Raw genomic sequence first — 21,937 nt, 5'->3', positions numbered from 1 at the left:
AGCAATCCGTTTAACCTCTTTGACCCTTGGTTTCTTCATTTGTAAAATGAATATAGTAATATGCTACCTAACTCAAATATAGTATGTAGGATATAGTACCTACTCCAAAGGGCTATTGTGAGACTCAGTGATATATAATGCACATAAAGTATATTCAAGTCAAATCAACAAGTGTTTATTAAACACTTGCTAAGTTCTAAGCCCTCTGCTAAGTGCTGAATACTGTATAGAGTGCCAAACCTTCTGCAGACACTTACTACCTATATGAACTTATGCAAATCAACTAACCTTTGTCTGCTTCAGTTTTTTCATCTCTAAAATGGGAATAATAATGGCACCTATCTCCCAGGGTTGTTGTGAGGTTCAAATGAGTTAATATTTATAAAGTGTTTTGTAAGCCTTAAGGTACTCTATAAATGTTATTGTTAATTCTTGTTATGTGGTTATTGTAGAGTGGATCAGGTTTCAAATCTTGTCTTTGTTATTTTCCGTTGGGTGACCTTGGACACAACCCCTGGGGACTTGCCCAAACTCCCTCTGGGTAACCTCTCTGACTATTTTTTTTCCTCATCTATAGAATGATGAGGTTGGAAAAATGACCAATAGAATTCTGATCTTATGAATTCATTGAACCTAAAACAACTTTCTTCGAAAATGTCCCATAGTTTCTTCATCTCTGCAGGGCATGCTCTTTTCATTTGCCTTCTTGCCGGTCTAAAAGTATTTAGAATGACTCAAATAAAATATAACCTTTTGCATTATTGTCATTCACGTGAAAATAAAACTTGAAGTGAGAGCAAAAACACAGTTCTTGGTAACCCATTCTAGTGCTTCAGAAACTCCCACTTGGTGCTTAATGAATGTTTGATAAATCAGTGAATGAATGAATGAATATCTAAAGCTATTGCTTCCTATTATAGATCAAGCCAACTTTATTTTGAACTACCATTAGCGAAGGATAGCTGGGATACAAACACAGAAAATACAGACAGGGAACACAATACTTACATTTATCATCATTTCAAGTCTCAGGACTGTCACACTTTGTAGCAGAAAGATGTGGAAATTGAAGCCAGAGGAATCCAAAGGTCTGTGGACCAGTGATCTGGGCTCATAGAATTTGAATGTGACCTAGGATTTCCTGAGATGCACTTTAAGAAATTATGAAGGTCTGGTTTAGATCGTAGAACTGGCAGATGGGTAGATACTGATAAAGGGTTATTAGTAATGAGTTATTGAAGGAGCAGTGTCAGTCAGGAAGAGAGGATGGGATTGAGTGGGGTCATGCCAGCTATCTTCCAGTATGTGAAGGGCTGTCACACAGAAGAAGGTTTAGTCGGATTTTGCTGGCCCTAGAGGAAGAAACAAGGAGCGATACATGGAAATTGCAAAGAAGCAAATATAGGCTTGATATAAGATTGGGCTGCCTCAGGAGCTAGTAAGTTTAAGCTCATTGGAAGTCTTGAAATAAAGACTGAATAGTCACTTGTCAGGTATGTTGAAAAGAGGATACTTTTCCAGGCATGGGATGGGTAAGATGACCCCGAGATCCTTTCCAATGTTAAAACTTTGTGCAAGTAGTTCCACTTGGCCCTGGCCTAGCACAGCATATTCCACTATTTTTATTCATGACTAATATGATGGAATAGTGTATGCTCATTAAATTTGCAGATGGATGAGTTGGCTAGTACCTTGGAGAGCTGAACTGAAACTTAGGATGACAGTGGCACTGCCAATAACTTGTCTACAGTGTGTGAGATGCAAGAAATGTGTTGGCAATTAATTCACTTCAAGCATTAAGTGCCTACTATGTGCAAAGCACTATGTCAGGTGATGGGAGATATAAAGACAAAATAATAAGACCAATGTGTTTGCCATCTGTGGACCTGGACTTTGACAATTCCCTCTCTAAGTAGGTTGAGCAACCTTGAGAGGTTGGCCAAGACCTGGAAACTTCTACATGATGATGTGGAATATGGTGGAGTTGATGGCATTTTAACTAAGTCCCTTACTGTGTCTTCATTCTGATCAATCAACAAGTTTTTATTGAGCAGTCACTATGGGCTCAGTGCTAGACTGAGTACTTTAGGGAATGCAGAAAATATATGACATGGTCTTTTCCCTTTGAGGTTTATTCTTTAGTTACCGATGGAGTGAAACAAGGGATAAAAGATCAGTTTCTTCTGTTTTACAAATGCATGGATAAAATAAAACTTAGGACACAGCACTTGGAAGTCAGCCTCAAGATGAATATCTGATCTAAAGTGAATTTCTTTTCACTCAAAGGCTACTTTTACCTTAAGATGTCACTCAGAAGCTTCTGAATGCCAGGACAAGCGGTACTATCTAACAAACTAACATACCTTCATGAAGAATACATTCTGTCAGATTAATCTAATTTCTTTTATTGATACTGTCAAACTTTTTACTTCAGAAGGGATCAAGCATTTGTTTAGGCCTACCTCTACGACAGGCACTGTGCTAAGCATTTCACAAATATTATTTCAGTTGAACCTCACAACAACCTTGAGATGTAAGTGTTATTATGATCCCCATCTTACAGATGAAGAAAATGAGGCAGACAGAAGTTAAGTGACTTACCTAGGGGTCATACACTAGTAAGTATATGAGGCCAGATTTGAACTCAGGTCTTCCTGAACCCAGGCTTGGCACTCTATTCTCTGTGCCACCTAGAAACAGATAGTATATACATGTGTATATACACATTCATATAAGCATACATACATATACATATATGTATACATATTTATATAAATGCACATGTATATACATATATACACATGTGTATATGGATATATATGTCTATGTATATAGACATACTTATACCATATTATATTATGTCATATCACATCACAACATATCATATCATATCTAGTATGCTGTGTCTTTGAAGTCAAGAAGACACTCAAAGTTGGCCTCGGACACTTATTAGCTGTGTGACTCTGAGCAAGTCACTTAACCTTGTACGTCTCAGTTTCCTCATCTGTAAAATGAACTAGAGAAGAAAATGGCAAACCACTCCAGTGTTTTTGCCAAAAAAACCCTAAAATGGGGTCACAAAGAGTTGGACGAGACTTAAAAATGATTGAACAACCAAAAGTACACATATACATACAAGCACACATACATATATATGCATGTATACACACAGATATACACACATATTGGCCTGAGTGAGATTCTGACATTTAATGCAGTGGGTGCTGGATAATATACATATCAACGCATTGGGAAGATCTGCTTTACATCAAAACAGTTGTTTTGATAGGCCAATAATTGGCCAAAGGGACATTCACATAGTTTTAGTTGACAGTTCACTGTCACCTCGTGTGAAGAGAGATTAGGAGTAACAGGCAGAATATCTTGGCTTGGACCACTTCACTAGAGTAAACATAGACTCATCAGATGATAGAACTGGAAAGACCATATAAATCATGCGGGTCTAACCCTTCTATCATAGGGAAACATAAGGAAACTAAAGCCTCAAGAGATTAATTAATTTGCTAAAAGACAGAAAACTAGTTAGTGACAAAATTACATCCAGAAGCTGGTTTCTTGGTGTCTTTCCACTAGGTAATACAGAAAAATACATTATCATTAAATTTCCAGGTGGGTAAGTTAACTAGTACCTTGGAGAAATGGTTTAAAAAATAAAAGTTACCATGGCCAGTTAAAAAAAGGGACTTTGTCAGCTCTAGGACTAGCTCTGCCAGTACATTTGATCTCTTCTGAATCCTTCTGTCTCCTCAGGTACCTTGTTCCATTAATCACTGAATTTTAGAATTGGAAAGGGCTTCAGCAGTCAGCTATTCCTATTTATATCCAAAAAAATAGAATTCCTATTATAACTTGGAATGTCATTTCATGCTTTTTCCTTCTCCCTTCTGTTCTGTCCTTTTTTCTTTTGCTTAATCTTTCTGCTTATATTGCTATGGACCTTATGCATATTATTTTCCCGAGTCTGCTCCGAATTCACTCTGAAACTGATTCACTCTGAATCAGTTCCTGTATAGTTCTTTCTATACTTCCCATTCTTCATCATCATAGGCTCATAAATCTGGAGCTGAACGAGATCTCTGAGACCATCTAGTTTCTGACATGATCTTTCAGACACCATCTTTATTTGGCAGATAAGAAATCTAAAGCCCATGGAATTTCTTATGGCACGTTAAAATTCTGTTTCATTCATGTGCCACTATTTGTTTAGTAATTCATTAATCAGTGATTACTGCTTTCCTTGAGGTTTGGAGGCACTATTCTTCCTTGATTTCTACTTTTTTTCATGATTTCCTTTGAGATTCTAGATTATTTGAGCATTCAAAAGAAAATATTCATTATATTATTTATTATCTTATAATTATATCATTATATTATTTTATCTTGCCCTATAAAGTATGCCCTTGGTAGTTTGATAGGTTTAATACTTCCTATGTAAATAAATTTAGGAACTGTCAACATTGAGAGCGCTGTGGATAGAACATTGGACTTGGAGTCACTAAAATGGATTCAAATCTTGCCTCAGACACTTACTATCTATGTGACTTGGGGCAAGTCACCTAACTATCCTGGATCTCAGTTTCCTCATCTGTAAAATGAAGGATTTGGACTCCATGCTTTCTAAGGTGCCTTCCAACTCTAAAACTATGATCCTATGATAATTTTCATTATGAGCAATGACTATCCTTCTAAATACTTGGGTCATTCTTTAGAGAATTTTTTTGTATATTTTATTGTCTTCAGTATGTTAGGGTAGATTCAATTCCAAATATTTAATGCATTTTTTGTAACTATTTTGAATGGGACTCCACTATTGTTTCCTTCGGGATTTCTTGATTGCTATATAATGATACTAATGACTTTTTAGGCTTTATTTTGTTTTCTACTTTAATAAAAAATTTGTCCTTTCTTCTTTCTTATTGTCTGGGGTATTTTAAGTAAATCATCATCCCTTGTGCAAATGAAAGTTTTGTCTCTGTAAAAAAAAATTTCTCTCCTCTTTGCAGTTTACACCTTTAATTTTTTCCTTTTGTCTCATTGCTACCTGCCAAGATTTGTAAAGCTGTCAAATAATAGTAAGGAAAAGGGGGAATCCTTTCTCTACTTCTATAATTGTTGGGAAAGCATTTAAAGTTTTCCATGGAAAATAATGCTAGCTTTTGGTTTTAGAGCTATACTTTTTTATCATGTTAAAATGATCACTCTATGATTTTGAAGATTTTTTTTTGCATACATGAGTGTTGTGCTTTGTCAAAAGCTGCATCTATCAATACCAAGTGCTTTCAGGTTTTTTCCCTCCTAAATATGATTAGTTACATTAATTGTGTTTCTAATGGTGAGCTATCCATACATTCTTGGTATAAATCCAGCTTGGTCAGAATATTTGTTTGGTGGGAGAGGGAGGGGGAGATGGAGGGCCGGGGGAGGGAATGTGTTGCTGTATTCATTTTGTTGGGAATTTATTTAAAATGCCATCACCAATATTCATTAGATATTGGGTTGTAGTTCTCTTTATTTGCTTTTTACTTCCTTGTATTGAGCATTAGTATTATATTTATCTCATAAAAGGATTTTGGTAATTATCTTCTTCAAATTATTGAGAAAGATTTGTGTCCCTTAAACATTTTATCGAATTCACTTTGCTAGTTTATCTGAATCAGGTTTTTTTCTTTGAGAATTCATTTACGATTTATTGAATTTCAATTAAAATTGAGTTGTTTAATATTTCCAATTCATATTCTAGTAACTGGAGTATTTTCCTGTATTAATCTTATTTTAGATTCTTGGTTTTATCATCACAGAATTGAGCATAGTAGATTCCAATAATTTGTTTAAAGTTTTTTCCCTTTTTCTTGTGATTTCACCTTATTTTTATACTGGCCATTTGATTTTTCCTCCCTCGTTCTTTTCAGGTCAGCTAAATGTTTAATGATTTTTTTATTATTTTGTTTTTAGCTTTGTCATTTATATAGTCTTCTTTCCTAGGTTATTTACTTTTCCTTTAATCTTCAAGACATCTTTGGTAGTTATTTTGGGTTTATTTGCTGATTTAAAAATTTTAAAATTGTGTATTTACTTCACTAATCCTTTCTTTTTCTATTTTGTTAATGTATGTTCTTGGGAATATCATTTTTGCCTTGGGGACTTGTTTAGCTGAAAAATTTTGATATGTTGTTTTATCTTTGTAATTACTTTCATATAGTTGTGCTCCTATGATTTCTTATTTGACCCCACTCATTGTTTGGCATGTTGTTATCATCTCCATGTAAATCTATGTCTTTGGCTTGTGTTCTCTGTATTGATAAAAATGCTTAGGGAGAAGAACAGACCTGAGGACTTGAGAAGAAACTGCCCCTTGGATAAATGTACTGAGATGATCTGTTTGAAGGCAGAGCACTGTCTGCTGTGCATTGTGATTCATCAGCTTAATTACATATGACTGTTTTTAGAGTTTTAAAGTATAGAGTTGATAATCTATAAATAAAGTAACAGTTTGAGGGAGAATGTGGGATGATTATGAAAAGACTGTTGAGTTCAGACCTGACAGAAAGGTGTCACATTTTGAGTTTCACATCATAAGTTAGGGATGGATCACTGCTTATAAAGAAGTCCTGGTATGAGGAATTGGAAGTCAGAGAGTGGGGTGGGAGACAACCAGGAAAATAGAAGCTGACAGGTGCTGAGCAGCTTTGCAGATGTTTTGCTAGGAGCCATGCTGATTAGAAGAGAGGCATTGCTTTGCTGAGAGGTGATTGTCTGGAGAAAGGCACTATTAATACTGCACTCTAACACTATGTATAGCCTGAGAGAGTGGAAAATGTCTTACCAGTTTGCCTATGTTCCCCCTTATTGCTTTATTGCTTTCTATAGTTTGAGAGAAAGAAACTGAGGGTGGTAGCAAGCTTTGAATATGCCTTTCTGTATTTTTTTTCTATGAGCTGTGTCAGTTGAAAAAGAAGAGTAGTTTTGTTGACAGCTGATTAGGAAAAAACAAGCGAAGAATATCCTGCTATTTTCAGGGCTGGCTGAGGAAAGGCTGTATGGTCCTATCACTATCTATGAAATGAGAGGGAAAAACTCATCAAAACCCCAGTGCAAATTTGTGGAACATGATAGTTTTCCAGGTTAAAGAAATTGTTTGACAATGAAATGGCTTGATGCTCTATCAGCGCCCTGTCAAGGGTGGCTATGTGAGCCTGATACTTTGGCTGCGTAAGAGTAGCAGAAGATCACTTTTGTATAGCAGGAGATCTGTAAGGACCTGAAGGGGAACAGCTAGCAGAGAAGCATTTTGACCAGAATTTGATGTATGATACAGGCTATTCCCTAAAGAGATCAAGGACTTTAAGACCAACTGCCTAGAAGCATAAGTTGACTTAAGTACATGGATTTCCTGTGCCTCACCACTACGTATCTGTAAATGTGCACCTGGTATATTTTAACTATTTCTGCGTCAGCACTCTATAGGATAAATGTTATGATTATTCCTGCTTTTGCTAATTGTGATTATTATTGCATTTGCCTTCTTGTTTAGTAAATATTTCATGTTTAAAAGTCAATAGTGTTATTTTGATGGATTTTGAGTAAATGGGAAGCACATCAGTGAAGCCTTTGGGGCTACAGTGTCAAAAAGGTTGGATCCTTCCGTAACAGGGTTATCCCCAGACCCCTGAAGTGATTCAAGTGGTGGCAGTGTGGTTATGTTCATGACTCCTTAGGGGGAGTCTGGGAAAACCTCACATCCCTGCCAGCATGAAGGCAGGTCAAAGAGAAATGAACCAATCCAGAGAGAAAAGGGGGAGTGGGTTCCATTCCCAGGCTACAATGAAATATATAAAAGTTCAAGGGGAAGGGAGATGAAGGCAAGGGAATAAACATTTATATGAGGCCTTTTATTTATATAACAAATGGTCACCCAACCTCTACTCCAAGGAGAAGTAGCCTATTCTTTTAGATAGCTCTATCTGTTAGGAAAGATGTTTCTTCTAAATTTGCCTTTTTTCTACCTTTCTACCTACATTTTCTACCTCTTGTCCTTCATCCTTCTTTCTTGGAGCAAGCAAAATAAGTATCATCCTTTGTCTTCTTCATCCTAGAATGCACCAGATCCTTGAAGACGGGATTACATCCCCCTCACCTTTCTTTTCAGGCCAAACATGCCTATTTCCTGCAATCATTTCTCATGAGGCATAAACTCAAGTTGCTTCACTATGTTCACCTCTTCCCTGGATGTTCTCTAATTTATCAATGCCCTTCATAAAACGTAGCGTTCAAAAATGAATGTAATACTCCCAATGTGGTCTATCTAGATTAGTAGACAGTGGAATTATCAACTTGCTAATCTTGTATTATGTTCCTTTAAAAGCAGTCTAAGATTACCTTAGGTTTTTTTTCCCTTTCCTTTTCTTTCTTTTTTTTTTGTTGCCATATCACATTGTTGGGGCTGTGGCCCACTAGAGCCTTCAGATTCTTTTCATAGGAAAATTCATTCAGTCACACTTGCTCCACTTTGTACTCGTATTGTATTTCTCCTGCCTTTTACTGATAAACTTGAAAATCCAATCTAGACCTACCAGCTCCACTTTGGTAAATTTTTCCTGGAACTTCCATTTTGAGGAAGGGTCCAAACTAGCCATCTTTTAGTCTCTGAATTTTGCTTCTTGGCTTGATTTGTCTTGACTCCATATCATTACCCAAATCAATGTTCTATAATCTGGCTTCTGTTCCTGCTATGTCATAGAAACTATTGCCTGTAAAATCACCAATGACCACTGCCGTATTGACACTACTGACTACACCCTCCTTGATGCTCTGTCCGATGGATTAATCACAATCCAGTCATCAGCCAGGCTATCCCTTTCCCACAGCTAACTCAAGTACTGAGTATATATTCTTTTAGTAAATTAATATGAAATAATTAGTGAAGAAATGAAAATGGGAAAGATTCACAGGATTTCCAAAGAGAAATTGCTGCTAAATGTCAAAGAATAATTTGTATGTAGAAATCTGGAGGTCTGTTGAATGTACTGGCCATACCAGTGAACATTCTTATCTATCATCCTCAGTGTCACCATCTTTCAAAGTTGATGATATGACACAAGGACAAGGAAATGTGGCAGAAGAGAAAAGAGACAATTTATATGATTTCTAATGAATTTGAAGTTAGTTATTGGAAATCATTTAAAATTATTGTCAATGAGTATTTATTAAGCACCTACTATACATAGTAGGGACAGCTACGTGTTACACTGGATAGAGTATCTGGAGTCAGGAAGACTCCTCTTCCTGAATTCAAATCTGGCCTCAGACACTTACTAACTGCGTGACCCTAGGCAAGTAATTTAACCCTGTTTGCCTCCATTCCTTATCTGTAAAAATGAGCTGGAGGACATGGCAAGCCACTCTAGTATCTTTGCCAAGAAAACCCCAAATGGGGTCACTAAGAGTTGGACATAACTGAAATGACTGAACACAGCAAAATATGCAGTCACTGTGCTAAGTGCCTAATTAAGCAAAGACTAGGGAAGTAGAGTAACTGATTTTAGGGGGGTAGGGTGGGGTAGAATGTTGACCACAAAGGGTTTTGGATGGACAGTTAAAGGATGCCACTCCTGCCGCAGCCTGATTCTGCCATATACTCCCTGTGTGACTTTGGGCAAGTTACTTGACATTTCTCAGCCTCAGTTTTCTCATTTGTAAAATAAGGGGGGTTGATTAGGGGACCTCAGATGTCCCTTTTAAATCTAAACCAATGATCACATGATACTAACAATGCTGTTTTGTTTAAGATATGAAGATAAAGCTTCTTTCATTTCTTAAGCTAAGCTTGATTTAGTCTTTGTAAGTAACTTTCAGAAGACCTAATGATTTTTTAAAAAAGGAACAGGTATTTATCAAGCATCTACTATGAGTAAGACCCTGTGCTAGGGGCTATAGGAGGTATAAAAATGAGTAGAATCTGGTCCCTGTTCCCAAGGAATCAGGAGGTTGTCATTTATACAAATAGTTATTATGCAAAATAGAATGAAATGAGCCCATGAGAGAGGAATGAACAAAGGGCTATGAAATTCTAAGGAGGGAGAGATCACTTCTGGCCAGGAGAATCAGGGAAATTTTGCTTTTGAGCTGGGCCTGAAGAATTGGTAGTATTTCAATGGACAGAGAGGGTAAAAAGTGCATCCTAGGCTTAGAGAATAAGGATTCCTGCTTCGTTTTTGCATCGGAGCAGAGAAACGGAAATGTGGCAGGAAGGGATGAGAGGGGCACAGTGAGTACTCCAATGTAATTGAATAGTAGAGTGTAAGTCAGAGCCAGATCATGGAAGCCTTTGAATGCCTTCTTTTCTTTGATAGGAAACAAGGAACTATGGGAAAAATTTGAGCGGTATATGGATTTGTTCAGAGCTGAGGATTAGGAAGATTACTGTGGTGTCAGACTTCAACAACGGACTAGAGGGCTAAGAAATTGTGAACAGAAAAACCAACTAGAAGACTGTAACAATAGTTCATACGAGAGATTGGAAAATTTAAAGGCAAGTTGTGTATGACTCTGATGGCTAATGAATTTGAGAAACGAATTGTGGTGTTATGAAAGAATTCTAGATTAGGAGGGAAGAGAATTAGGTTTTAGACATAAATCTTCTACTGACTAGTTAGATGGTCATTAACAAATCTCTTAACTTCATTGGGTCTCTTGTTACTTACCTGTAATATGAGGGAGGTTATATCACATGACTTCTAGGATCTTATATTTGGCACTTGATAGGTTTTTAATAAATGTTCATTACCAACTGACTCCATCCTGTGATTCTCTGTCTCCAGGGTGGGGAACCTGCCCATGGCACTAGGCTATTAAGACCTAGACTAGGATAGTGACAGCAGAAGAGGTAAGAAAGGAAAGCATGGAGACCCTCGCTTCCTTCAGACACTAGTCTTCATTTCCTATCTAGGGCTTTGCTTTCTTTCTACTCCTAGAGTATCATGCCTCCCTCAGGATGAATTCATCACCTGACAGCTCATCCTCATACAGATTGACTCAGCTCTGGTGCTTAACACCTTTTTAGCTCCCCCAGTTCCCTCTCCCCTCTGACTGGAGGACTGAAGAGCTGAGCAATCAACTCCACCCAAAGCTTCTCTTTATAAAGCATTCAGCTCTTTCTAGGTAACTTTCCATTCTCCGTAAGTAGTGTTACTTGGCTTCCATTCCATGAAAAACCAGGTACCCCTGGTTCTACCCCTTGCTCTTTCGACTTCCTTTTGTGTATTGTCTTTACCCAGTAGATTATAAACTCCTTAAGGGCAGGGACTGTCTTTTTTTTTTTCTTATTTGTATCCCAAGCACTTAGCACAGTGCCTGGTGCATAGTAGGTGCCTTTAAAATGTTTCTTGACTATTGGTTATTGACTGCCTCTTACTAGAGGCCTTTCTAGATCTATCTCTGCCCTTTGGGATAGAGGAGCAGACTTGGAACTAAGAAGATTTATGTTTATGCTACATACTGTCTGTAACCTGACCTAGTTACAACTCCTCACTGCCCCACATATCTCTTTAGGACTTCAAGTGACAGAGCAGATCCTTATCTATATTGGTAAAAGGAGTTTTCTTATTAGAAATTCCCTATACTCATGTAATCGGAGATCAAATTCAAATTCCAGTTGAATCTCTCCATGTAACCTATCTTTTTTACTTAAGTCTCCATGTTGTTTCTGTTTCATATAATAGAACATCTGCTCCTTGAGGGAAAGAGTCATTTCAATTTTGCCTTTCTATTGCCAGCACCTAGTAGCAGTGCCCAACACAGAGTAGGCAATTAATAAAATTCTTGTCGGATTACTTAACAGATAGGAGAGGGATTGTTTGGTAGACTTGATAAAAATTAATGATGGGTTACATGTGGTAAATGTGGTATATTATGTTGAGCACTGGACCTGGATTAAGGAAGACTTGAGTTTAAATCTTTTAAATCTTGCCACAGATACTGATTACCTGTGTGCATCTGCTTTAATTTCCTTATTTTAAAAATGAGAAATACACACACATATACATGTATATGTATGTATATTACATATATTGTTCTAAGAAAAGACTAGAGAAGTAGAGTAACTTTTTTTTAGAAAGGAAAACTGAGCATAAAGAGCTTTAGATATTATACACACACATACACCTATATATACACATATATACACATTTGAATATATATGGATTATCCCCAAAGTCTTAGGACTAATTGTCCTAAGGTCTTTGGGATACTCTGTACATCACTGGGCAGTTCAAAGTGCTATATAAATGTTAGCTATTCCTATTAGAAACATAGAAGAGTCAAAGATGATTTCTAGGCTTTGAGCAGGAGTAATTGTGAAAACAGTGGTACAATTAACAGAAATATTAGACTCAGGAAGTTTACAAGGCAATTTTTAGAAGGTCCAGAATTGTTTGTCTTTAAGTTTAGAAGGAATATAACTGCAGCCAGAGCTATAACTGGGTTGAGGTGATCAGGCATTTGACCTAGGGTGACAAATTTCAAAGGCAGTGAAAGCACTCGCAGTCCTTCAACCACTAAAAGAACAGAGCTTATCACTTAGCTGGCAAAAATAACTTCAGTAGTTGAAAGAGGAAGCTGCCCAAAGGCAGCCTAGGGGGAGCTCATCTTCTAGGCCACCCTCCTCCACCATAACTCAACTGAGAGCATGCTTGCCTCAGGTATTGTGATTTGTTTTACATAATTGTTTCAGGTAAAAAAAATATAGTTCTGAGTGCAACTGAGTGGATCATGTGAAAGTTTAGCCCTATGCCAGCCTTACTCGGTTACTAAGGGTAAGTCAATCGGTATGGAACTCAATTTCTTCAATTGGGGCTTCCTATCGTGTCTTGGGGAGGAGAGACTTCAGATAAATTTAACTGTGTAAGATTATATGATTTGAGGTAAGGGGTATACACCACTGATTTCACAGCACAATAGGAGGTTTGGTAAAGAAGTAACGATTCCAATTTTATTGGAATTTAGGAGGATTTTCTTGCCAGGGAGATGGCAAATAAGAATGTAGGGGATTTGCACTCATCCAATGGGGACTGGAATGGGAGTGGGTCCAAGAAAAAAAACTGGCTGCTTTCTGTGAAGGCTATACTTGTTCAGACTACAATACGGCCGCAGGATTCTTATTTTCCCTCAGGAGTATGGTGGTCCATGCCAGGAAAGGTGGATGGACACAAGGTTGCAAGAAAGAGAGACAGCAATCTGGATGCAGGGAGACCAGTGAACACCAACAACAACATAGAGCCCATCTGGCTTTCCTGGGGCTCCAGAGAGGGGAACACATGCTGCATGACAGCTGGGGGGAGCTTGGAGCAGGCTCAGGGACTGTTTTGCCAAAGTTCACAAACCAAGATCAAGTTTCGGCTGTGTTTCAAGGAACTTAAGCCAAATTCTGAAGGAACCTGGGCTATTTGGAGTGTCAGGTACAAACTATGAGAAAGATCACTTAGTTCAGTCTTGTTCATATGAACAAGCTTAAAATATAAGGGGGACACTCAAAGGGGAGAAAAAAAGCAGGAAATATAAATTAATGGGAAATCTTCCCAAATAATGTGTTTGCATGAGTTTTCGACCAAATAAAACCTTAGCATAGCTTTAACTTGGATGGGGCAACTGAAGTATTATCTCAAGGTGCTGAAATTTGTAGGGCAGTGACCCAACTGAAGGACTCCTCCCTCAGTAGCGAAGAAATAACTGAGCTGAGCATCTAGTCAGCAAGATTATAGTTAATTAAAATAGAAATCTGCCAGATGCTACATTTCTACCCCTCCCAAAGTACTGTATACTCATTGTGTCCCAGGATGCCTGTCTAATCTGCCTCTCTCCATTCCCAATTGAATTTTTTTTAAAGTTTATTTGGAAGCATATATTATACTGGTTGTCCTTTGTGTGCATTGTTTTTCGAAACTTTTCCCAGCCACAAAAAATGCAAATGATAGTTCCGAGTCTTAAGATTTTGCAAACCGTAGTACAGCTTACACTCCAAGTGTTCTGGTTTATAGGGATCCAAGAAATGGAAATTCAAGCAGAGGAGTTGTGGCAGTGCTGAATCTAGAGCTAAAATATCTACGTTAGAATCATGACTCTGCTAATTACTACTTCTGTCTCAGTAGCCTTGGGCAGGTCTCTTTCACCCGTGTTTTGTCTACCTCAGTTTCCTCATCTGTCAAACAGGGATAATAATAGCATCCCCCTTCTAGGGTTGTTGTGAAGATAGACTGAGATAATGTTTGTAAAGTGTTTTGTAAACCTTAAAGCATGAAATAAATGCTACTTGTTATTAGTCCAACTCCAAACCTGAACAGAAATTCATTCTTTACATCAGTGCAAGGATAGGAGAGAAGCAAAAAACAAACAAAAAAAAACCCACCCAGATTCGATGGATATGTGATCTCACTGTGGACACTCCCCCAAGGGCAAAACTTCAACCCAATCATGCCTGCCCCTGACGTTCACAAATCCTCCATGAGGATGCTATTGAATCTACCTGACCTTTCTTCTGGACCTCTTTTTCCAGTCATATATCTTTCTGATGCCATCCTTTTTTTGACATTCCCCATGTAATTCCGTATGGATATAATGCTCTAACCTACTTACACCCACCATGCACCTTTCCAAGGCCCTTTGCATAAGACGCTGCCTCCAAGGGAGATGACAGATATAGCATGCTTACTGCATCTGTGATTCACACAATGTCATGAGATGTATACAGTGTCAGGAGCATGGAAGCATGCACCCAATGTCTGGAGATAGAGTGAGAGGGAGGAGCACTCCATTGGGATGTTCACACTACCAGGAGACCTGGAGGAAAGATCCTAGTACCTTAGGTAGAATCCCTGTGGATAATTTGTGGGAAGGCATGAATATGAATGGCACAGGATGGGCAAGTATGTGTGGCTTGAAAGTTCTACCCACAAAGACAAAAGTGCAGATCAAAGTATTAAAGTATGTTCAAATTTGGTCCTTTCTTTTGGAGCACTTTTGCTTTTGCACTAGCCCATGCAAGGAATGCCTGTTTCAGGTTGGTGTTGGACTACCCAACCGGAGGTCTTTTCAATCTTATTCTAAATCTCTCGGAAGTCTGATAAAAATAGTGTAGCATATTGTAAAGGACCTATGGGTGGGGCGTTGGATGATAATGACTTCGGTCCTTACTCTCTCCCTATTTTATTGAGAGACTTTGGGCAAGTCACCTTACCAGTCAGGTCCATTCTAACTAAGCTCCTTGAGATCAGGAATTGTGTTTTTTTCTGCTTCCATTTGTATTCCCAGTGCTTAGAAGAGAGCCCAGCACATAGTAAATAAGTACTAAATAAATGCTTGTTGACTGACTAGTCTCTAGTATTCTTAAATGCAAAATGGAAGAGATGATGTTTAAGGTTCCTTCTAAGTCTAGATATCTGATTCCATGTTTCCTCATGACAGCAGGAATGATAAGCTTCTGTGAAACCATCTGTAAAATGGGGAAAATAATATCACCCAACTCAAAGGCTGTTGCAAAGATCAACTGAGATAACATGTAAAGAAAGCCCTTTGGAAAAGGAGAAGGGAACAACCATTTATTAAGTACCCAACATGTGCTGGGTGCTATGCTAAGCGTTTCACAGATATCATTTCGTTTGATCCTCACAACAACCCCGGGAGGTAGGTACTGTTATGATCTCTATTTTACAATTGAAGAAACTGAGGCAGACAGAAGTGAACTCACTTGGCCAGAGTCATGCAGCTAGGAAATGTCTAAGACTGGATTTGAACTCCCATCTCCCTGGCCCCAGACCCAGTGTTCTATCCACTGTGCCACTTTTGCAGGCCTATTGCTGTGCAAATGTTAGCTATATCATCATCATCAACATCATCATCACCATCACCATCACCATCCTCATCCTCATCCCCATCCTCACCATCAAATGTCTTCTAGTAACCTGAGAGCAAAAGAATGTTCCATTCCCTAGACATCCAATTTGCCTCCCTGAAAGTTGGCATTATGACTAGTTTATTTGAATTATTTATCCATTGAATTGTTTGTCCGGGTAGGTGGCCCATTGGATAAAGTGCCAGGCCTGAAACCAGGAAAAATCTTCCTGAGTTCAAATCTAGCCTCAGATACCTACCAGTTGTGTGACCTTGGGCAAGTCACTTAAACCTTTTTTGCCTTAGTTTCCTCTTCTATAAAATGAGCTGGAGAAGGAAATGGCAAACTACTCCAGTATCTTTGCCAAGAAAACTCCAAATGGGGTCATCAAGAGTCTGACATGACTGAAGACAATTGAACAATAACAATCCATTGAATTGAATCTATTATCCCTGGGACTTATCCCTCCACTCCCTCCCCCTTCATTCCCCAACTCTCCAGATGTGTGTTTATAAACTTCAGCAAGATCTGGACCCCAGTGAAATCATCTTCTCTCAGCTAAGTGTATTGGTTGGTTTATGTCCACATACATATATACATATTATTATTTTTTTTACAACCATACAACCATAATCCTCAACTTGGGATACAATTCTTTAACAGTAACAGCTTGTTATGTCAGGCTTCATTACATGAATAATTCCAAGGTGTGAGGTGAGTTACTGTGGACAGGAGAGTGTCCCTTGCTGATGTGCAGCTGCTGAAACTGTAGCCCCGCCATGGCCTCCTGGAGCTTCAGGGAGCGCTGGGTTGGGTCTTCATTGGGGAGGAGAGAAATACACAATGCAGCCACACATTTTTTCTATAATTCCTTTTTTTCTTAGTCACAAAGCATGAGTTCAGTAGAAAATTTAGAAGCAATCTGAAAATGGAAAAAGGTCAAACTTGCAAGAAAAAGTAATGGGCTTAAAAAAGCTACTTAAGAGGTTAACAGGAGGGCAGAGGTAGGAAATCTTACAGGATCTCAGTAATGGCCCCTTTTTGGATGAGCCTAGGATGAAAAGGTTGGGAAGTCAATGGAGAGTTGACAAAAGGGAGAAATATCTTGCACTTTGCCTCTTACCATTAAATTCCTGAGATGGTCTATTATTATTTAAAGGACCCTAAAGCCCCATCAGTGGTTGCAGACCAAATTCTAAGTATCAAAATTCTTCTCCCTTTGCTCCCTACAGGGTCCTGGAAAATTGAACAAGGAAACAGGGATAATGTAAAAGAAGTCATTGACCTGATATTTAGTTTGCGGATTGAAAGAATTCTATCAGCAGTGCTCACTTCATGAAGAAATCAGTCAATCAGCAGATATTTATTAGGCACCTACTGTATGTCAGGCACTGTGATAGGCAGTGGGAATACAAAGGCAAAGATGAATCAGTCCTTGATCTCAAGGAGCTCAAGGGGCAGACGATACGTAACACAGTGGGGCATCGTGGATAGACTACTGGTCTTGGGGACAGCAAGACCTGAATTCAAATCCTACACCTCACACTTTGTAGCTATGTAACCTGTGGGCAAGTCACATAATCTCTCTGCATTTTAGTTTCCTCAGTTTTCAAATAAGTATGACCTCTAAGCTCTTTTCTGGCTCTAAATCTATGATCCTTTGATCCTATGGACAGGAACTGCAAGCCTGCCAGTTTGGCTGGACAGAAAAATTCATAAGAGGAAAACGTATTTAATAAGGCTATGAATATCTTGAGAAAATATGTGTGTATATTGTTGTTGTTTGTCCTTTGTTCTCGAAGAGGGCCATGGTGATGCCAGAGGTGATGGCTGATGCCATAACTTGCAAGCTTATTGGATTTAAATGAGGCAGGGTTGTGCAAAGTCACCAGCCTCACTTTCTCCTCCAGAGCCATCTGGGTCCAGTGGTTAGATATAGATCAAGACAACTGGAGATGACCCTGGATGCCGTGTGTGTGTGTGTGTGTGTGTGTGTGTGTGTGTATCTCACGAAACATTGTGTACCTACTATGTGTGAGATACTTTGGTAATACATATATGTGAGATAAATCTCAAATCATAAAACATTTATTATGCACTTACTATATGCCAGACACTTTGGGTTTATACACACACACACCACATACAATACAAATAAATTTATATACAAATAAAATTTAATATTAAATAAATAATAAAAATATAATAAAATTTTATTATGTATATAAACCAAAGTGTCTGGCACAAAGTAAGTGCATAATAAATTTTATGTGATTATATATGTATGCACACACACACACACATATATATATGCATAAAATTTCTTAAGACATTCATAGCCTTATAACATTTTTTCTCCCTTATGAACTTTTTAGTCCAGCCAAACTGGCAAGCTTTCTGTTCTACATACACATTCCATTTCCTTTGTATAAGCTGTCTCCCATATCTACTACCTTCTGTCTCTCTCATACACACACACACACTCACACACATGCATACACACATGTGTATATATGTATATACATACCTAATGCATATATATACATATATGTAATACTAAAATGCCTGGAACATAGTAGATATGTAATGAATGTTTTGTGATTGATTGTTTGGGGAGCCCAATCAATTAATCATAAAACATTTATTATGCACCTACTATGTGCCAGGCTCTTTGGTGACCATTGGGGATTCAAAATAAACATGAAACAATCGTACCCTCAAGGAGCTTACCATCACTAAAAAACGTCACCTGGAGCCACGTTGGTAATGAACTTCTCTGAGCTTTGCTACACTGGTCCTTTGATCCTACATATACCATACCTATATTCAAAGCTTTTCCAACTTAGTAGGAACTCCAAGAACTTATCTCTTACTGAAATAACCTTCAAGAATCAAGATCATGATTATCCTGTGATGAGAATTTGAGGAAGACTCCTAAACTGTTTATCCGCTTAGACCCCAAAGACATACCCAATGTGGCAGAAAGTACTGTTTCCTGTACACGGAATGGCAGTAATTATATTTGGATAGGTCAGAGAGCATTTGGTTCTATCATTAAGATGAAATATGTCAGTATGATGGTTCTGGGGACTTCTAGGGAGAGAGAGAAAACAAACATTTGTTAAGTATTTACTATGTGCTAGGCACAATGCTAAGTATTTTGAAATAAATGTTATTGCATTTTATCCTTATAATACTATGAAGTGGGTGCTATAATCCTCATTTTACAGTTGAGGAAACTGAGGTAGGCAAAGGCAAGTGACTTTCCCAGAGTTACATAGCTAGTACGTGTCTGAGCCTAGATTTGAATTCAGTCCTTTCTGATTCCAAAGCAGGCACTCTATCCACTGTGCCACTTAGCTACCCAGACATTGTTAACAAAATTTATTAATATAAATTTATCTTAGCCACAAGCATTTATTAGATGCCTACAATATTTCCAGGTATTGTCATAAGTACTGAGCATTTTTTTTTAAAGAAACCAATGTTTATTTTCCATCAGCATTTTTCCAACACTATTAGAGCATCTGGGGCAAAACTTAAGACCATTCTGTGGTAGTTCCTACCCATTCAGTGGCTTGAGCAGTAGGAGCCGCAGACCAGTCCTCAGTAGCCGGCTGAGCACTCCAATCTTCGGTGGGGAACTGCTGAATGGGCACAGATGGCACCTGTACTCCCTCAGACCAATCCGCCACCTCCGGCTTAGTAGCAGTGAATTCTGGGGCAGGTGCGGTCCATTCACCCTGAAACTCTTCCTTTGTCACTGCCTTCTCAGCTGCGGCCTGCTCTTCCTTTTCAATCTCCTCTGGATCCCTGTAGAAGTAAAGATCAGGCATAACCTCCCACGGGTGTTCACGAGAGATGGTACCACGCATACGCAGGACTTCACGGGCCAGCATCCACCACATCAGACCCACTGAGTGAGCCCCCTTGTTGTTACATGGAATGGCAATATCCACATAGCGAAGTGGAGAGTCTGTGTTGCACAGTGCAGTGGTTGGGAGGTTAACATACGATGCTTCAGTCAGAGGCTGGTGATCTGCCCGAGGATCAGTGACCACCAAGAGGCGAGGCTCCCTGAAAGCTGCCTGAATCTGGTTAGTGAAGGTGCCCGGTGTGAAACGTCCAGCAATAGGTGTAGCGCCAGTGGCAGCAGCAAATTTCAGAACAGCTCGCTGGCCAGTGTTTCTGGATGAGATGACGCTAACATCGGCTGGGTTTTCAATGGCAACAATAGCACGAGCTGCCAGCAAAAGCTTTTCCCAAGTTCTCTTCAAGTTAATGATGTAGATACCGTCACTCTTCCTTTTATAGATATACTGTTCCATCTGGAAGTCCACATTGGTGCCACCCAAATGGGTTCCTGCCCAAGAAATTTGAGGACATCCTCCTCCTTCATCTGCAAGACATCCAGGGCTCCGGACATTGTGAAAGTTTCCCTTTAAAGTTACGACGGAAACCGAGAACAACGCCGTATGGAACCCTCTTCGGGGCAGCGCGGAAAGGCAAGTACTGACCATTTAAGACAAAAAACAAACAACAAACCCAAACATTTGTCTGCTCTCGAAGGAGACATCCTGAGACAATGTGTGCATATTTAAATTTTGTTTTTAACAAAAACTCAGGAAAAAATTTGGTTCCCCAAATCATCTTTGATGTGTGGAAGTAGAGATTAGGAATAACCATACTGGAAGGAGTCCCTAATAGTGTTGTGCTTGACATTCTGGTGCTGTTGGTCTCCTATGGACCCTACATCATATTTATCAGTAGATGCCATGCACTTTTCTGACTTGAATAAGGGTACGTTTTTGTTCTATAAAGATATCACTAATGGAAAATACACAGTAACATGCTTCTAGCTTTGAGAAAATGTATCTATTTGCTTCTGGCTATGTTACAGGTAGCTATAGCACTAAAAAACCATAACCTCACAATCATCAGTCCTTACAAATGATTAATTGGTGCTCGTAACATCCCGTATGCCTAATAATATAAATTATGCTGAGGACAAAGATTTTGCCACTGATGATCAGGCTCTTTTCCCTTTTCCCTTTTCCCTTTTCCCTTTCCAACAGTCCTTGACTGTTTTCTAGATGAGTGATTCTTCTATCTTCTCTACAATTCCCTTTCTCCCAGAGTAATGTGATCTTGAAGCCCACTTGGGTTTCCTAATTACTCCTCTACATTCTACTGGGTCAGTCTCATTACTCTTCTTGTTTCTGAGAGTTTCTTCATCATTCTCTTACTCTTTCCCATTGTATTGGTTTGCTGTCTGGGAAATGAACTTAGGTCAACTATTTGGAAATTGTGTTTATTCCTGTTTGACTCTGCTATTCCCTTTACTCATTTGGGAGAACATATAGAAGGCCTAAAAATGGCCCCTCCTTTTTTCATGGACTTCATGAAGTCACATGGAGTCACAAAAGTAGACTGATACACAATCTACTATCTATAATCTACTGTAATTTGACATCTCCACTTTCTATCAATAGCTCTGCTTCACTTGGACTTCAAATCTCTTCCATCCTCCCCTCCAGCTTCCTTTGTACTTAAGCAAAGTGCCTGGCACTTTATTGTAGGAACTTTTATAGTAGGTACTTTATTGATTCATTGTTGTCTTCCCCCATTATATTGGAAGGTCCTTGAGGGCAGGTACTGCCTTTTTTTCTTATTTGTATCTCTAGTACTTAGCACAGTGCCTGGCATGTACACTTAATAAATGTTTATTGTTTTGTTCCTGACTCTAAATTCTTAGGATGAAACAAACCAGTTACTTCAGTATTTGATCCTGATACTTCACTATCAGGGTCATGTTTTCTTAGCTTCTATCGTAGTTCTGACTCCTTAAACAGAAATTTAGTCTACGAAAGGTTTGTGATGGATGAATTGTAAAGGTGATATCACTTGCATAGAGAAGAGCCTATTTTCACTATTAAAATCTTTTAAACTTTCTTTTATGTTGTATTCTTCCTTTTATATCAGAGTTTGTTAACCCAAGGTCCACAATTTCATTTTGTATTATTAATTGATAACTGT

The 21,937-nt window shown here is 38.5% G+C and overlaps 1 pseudogene; it reads right to left on the bottom strand.

Moving 5' to 3' along the window:
• Nucleotides 1-19,434: 19,434 nt before the first annotated feature.
• LOC118858321 lies at nucleotides 19,435-20,402 on the bottom strand (annotated as a pseudogene).
• Nucleotides 20,403-21,937: the final 1,535 nt, after the last annotated feature.

This window comes from Trichosurus vulpecula, chromosome 1 (genome assembly GCF_011100635.1).
Source record: "Trichosurus vulpecula isolate mTriVul1 chromosome 1, mTriVul1.pri, whole genome shotgun sequence".
Taxonomy (NCBI): Eukaryota; Metazoa; Chordata; class Mammalia; order Diprotodontia; family Phalangeridae; genus Trichosurus; species Trichosurus vulpecula.
Note: the sequence above shows the minus strand (reverse complement) of the source record. Positions and strands in the feature narration are given on the sequence as shown.